Below are 3441 nucleotides of genomic sequence, written 5' to 3'. Positions count from 1 at the left end.
ATCTAAATAAAATAATTTAAAATTTAAAAAATAATAACTTAAGTATAACAACCCAAATAAATAATTTAAAATTTGAAAATAACAATCTAAATAAATAATAATTTATAATTTATAATTTATAAATATAAATCTAAAAATTTATAGTGACGACATCTAAGCAAATAAACTCCCATACTCAACGTATGAGCGCCACGTCAGCATATGAACTCCGCATTTATAATTTTGTATTTGTATACCCCATTTGTATTTGTATTACTATTACTATTACTATTACTATAAAGATAAAGATTATCTGTGAATCTTAAATTAGTTAAGAATTTGTCTGGGTGAGTTTCTAAGAAAATATCTTTTTTCAATTTATCTTTTTTAGAAGATCTTATGTAAAAGTAAAAGTAATTTTATGTTTGGATATCTCATGCAAAAAGATCTTTTTATATATTAATTATGTTTGGGTATAACAATATAAAAGTACTTTTTAGTTTATTTATTACATGAAAAAATATTTTTTTAAGAAAAAAAGATCTTTTGAAAAAAGATGTAAATTACAGCTTCTCAAAAAAGATGTATTTTTTTTATTTTTCTAATGCTTTTACTTTTACTGCTAGAAATTTTTCAAACACACTAAAAAATAAAAAAGATATTTTTTCAATCAAAATAATGACGCCAAAACAAGCACTAAATCCAACACCTTATTTAATGAGACTAAGGCCAGTTTGGATAAACAACTTAATTAAGTTTCTTTTAAAAAAATAGATTAAATAATAAATGACTATATTAAAAGTAACTTATAAATAAGTTATTTTGTATTTAGATTTTTAGTTTTAAAAGTGTTTATTTTATAAAAATATAGTAGAAAGTAGTAATATTATGAGAGAAGTAATTTTTTTAACTTCTTTATAAGCTCCTAAATAGCTTCTTAAAAAGTCGCAATTTGATTTTAAAAATTGCAGTAGACATTAATACTACTACTTTTTATAAGTCAAAAATAAAAAAAGTTACTTTTGAATATTTATTTTTTGATGTAAACTATATGAAGGATTTTATTAAAAAAAATTAATTTTAATATATTGTCAATATAAAATAATTTTATACATGTATCTAATTACATAATATTTAACTATCTTTTATATTAACAGTATAAATAATTATCTAAAAAACGAATGTAATTATATAACAATGTAAAATATTTTAATGCATCAAAATTAAACTCTATTTAAAAAATGGTTAAATTGTGAAGAAGTTTCCGTTCTTAAAAAATTGACAATTTATCAATTCCCTGTATATTACTCTGGAATGGGTGAGGTGTGTACTCATCACCATTCGAAAAGATAAGAATTGAAAGAAAAAGGAAGGTGAGGGAATTATTGTTCATTCTTTATTTCAATCTCAAAATTAAAGATGATTCTTTGAATTGGGCCACAGAATTGACTTCTTGTTCCTTCTCCATTGGCATTGCTTTTGTTTTTGTGTGATTTAAATTTATGCTCTTATCAACATAAAGTCCTATTCATGTTGATGTCACTTCCTTTTACACATTCCAAAGTCATAATCTAGCTACAAAAAGGAATAGTGAACAATCACCTTTGTTTTGGTATCATAATCTAACTAATTTAAATTTATTTTGTCACTATTTATCCAATCTATTTCCCATGTCTAGGGTCAATAAGATAATTGTTTATTCAATCTCCTATCTTCTGTGCATTTTGAAAAGTTAAATTAAGATAGACATAAGTATACTATCTTCTTTTGATAGAGATTTAAATTTGAGAAAATATTCAATTTGGTCCCTGAAGTTACAGTCGAATCTTTGAAATTTCAATTGGCTCAATTTAATCCATAAATTTTTCAAATTTTAATCATATTAGTTCCTACGGCAGTTTTTGTCATAGAGTCATTTGAAAAATTTAGAGACTAAATTGAAGCAATTAAATTGAGACTCGAGTGTAACTTCAGGGACCAAATTGAATATTTTTTCTTTAAATTTGTATCTTTTTTTATAAGTTTTAAATTTGTATATTCATTCTTATGAGAAATTAAACTGCTTATCATTTATCAATATATATTATTGGACAATTACTTCATAAACTAATAAATTAATTGTAACATTGCACACAGACGCACAAATTAACTTTTTGAAATAGGTCTTTTGCAATTTTACATTAGAATAACTTTTTCATATTTATATCATAACAATATTCTACAAAAACATTCTTCTTTGTTAACATCTTTAGTGGTATTATGTATGTATATACAACAGTGTGTTATTTGTTTATGTGATTTAAAAAAATGTGTGTTAAGCATACTAAATTTAAATGTGATGGTATAAAACAAGAGTTTAGATGTTAGATTAAAAAATATTTAATTATTTTGTTGATTTTTATAGTTTCATCAATTTTTTTTATTAAGTTTTCATATTTTTTTTAATTGATTGTTTTTATTATTTTTAATTTTGTAATTAGGTATCCTACAATTTTTAACTACGAAGAACTTAATTATAAAATTGAAAATAGTGTAAAAACTTAATTAAAAAATAAAAAATATAAATACCTAATTATAAATTTAGTGAAACTATCAGTACCCATAAATAATTAAACCATTAAGAAACAAGTTAAAAGTTTAGAAATAATAAATAAAGTGACCAAGTGAATATCAATATGGCATACTTAGAGCTCATTCTTCGGTTTTTTGTTTTTTTTCTAAATTTGGGCCTAGTTATTCAGATTGGATGAGTGAAATAAAATAGTGGCCCCATTTGAGAAATTGGGCTAGGCCCAATAGAAGGCCCAATTAAGCCCATAAATCGCCTTGTATTTTCAGCTTCAGGAGCCCTCAAGAGCAGACGCCGGTAACACCATTTCTTTCTCATTCTCTTTCTCTCTTTCGCTGCTTCACTTCTTCACTGAGCTTCCATTTCAAAGGTACCTGCTTCTCCCACTGATTTCAATAACCATGTTTTTCACGTGTTCTATTTCAGTATTCCCTTTGCATGTGTTCTTCACCCGTTTGTTCCTTACTTTATAGTAATGCTACATATTATTGCTTCGAAAAATAAAATTTGTTTTTTCAGCGTTCGTGTTCATTCTGCATATGCATATACCCCATAGTAAAAAAATTGAATTTTTAACATTATATCTTTTTTTTTTCCGTTTATCTCTTGCCAATATAATGTTTTTTAGTTGTCTGTTTTGGTTGGTCCCTGTTTTGTCTTTTTCTGAGTGTTGATTGTTCTGATCATTCATTCTGGGAAAAAGGAAGACTTGTTAGTGTTTGAAATAGGAAAACAGAATCATGGTGATGATCCTGCTTCTGATAGTGATATTATATTAAGTTTTTTGAATGCTTTCAGTAGAAGTAGGAGACAAAGATGATTTGGGAGGACGCTGACGTTTGAGCTTCTTTGTCTTTTGAATTGGCTCTATTATTCTATCTAATTATTTGATT

At 25.0% G+C, this 3441-nt stretch overlaps 1 protein-coding gene across 3 annotated transcripts in view; it reads left to right on the top strand.

Moving 5' to 3' along the window:
* LOC107608549 (serine/threonine-protein phosphatase 5) overlaps positions 2824-3441 on the top strand; it is a 4881-nt gene continuing 4263 nt past the window's right edge. Inside the window, exon 1 of one of the 3 annotated variants that reach the window (XM_016310314.2) lies at positions 2824-2918. The gene's annotated coding sequence lies outside the window, so the exon portion shown is untranslated. The remainder of the gene's footprint in view (positions 2919-3441) is intronic. The other 2 variants (XM_016310313.2, XM_021107010.1) reach the window with 2 other exon arrangements.

The sequence above is a fragment of the Arachis ipaensis genome, chromosome B07, assembly GCF_000816755.2.
Source record: "Arachis ipaensis cultivar K30076 chromosome B07, Araip1.1, whole genome shotgun sequence".
Lineage (NCBI taxonomy): Eukaryota > Viridiplantae > Streptophyta > Magnoliopsida > Fabales > Fabaceae > Arachis > Arachis ipaensis.
This window is presented reverse-complemented; position numbering and strand designations above follow the sequence as displayed.